This window comes from Penaeus monodon, chromosome 24, assembly GCF_015228065.2.
Source record: "Penaeus monodon isolate SGIC_2016 chromosome 24, NSTDA_Pmon_1, whole genome shotgun sequence".
Taxonomy (NCBI): Eukaryota; Metazoa; Arthropoda; class Malacostraca; order Decapoda; family Penaeidae; genus Penaeus; species Penaeus monodon.
Window position 1 is genome coordinate 5,740,892 of NC_051409.1, and position 205 is coordinate 5,741,096.

Here is a 205-nt window from a genome sequence, read left to right on the forward strand (position 1 = left end):
AGGGAATTAATTATCTGGGGTGTTGTCTGTGCACCTTTTTTTGTCTTTTTGTCTATTCTTTTCCTTTCTTCTTTATTGTCTATTACGCCCTTTTTTTTGGTTTTTCCCTCATTAATTTTTTCCCTTTTTTAAAATGTCCGAAGGTCTGTTGTCGGGTTGGGGGTGTCTTGTTAGGGACCCAGTGTATGTGTCGACATATGTAGTA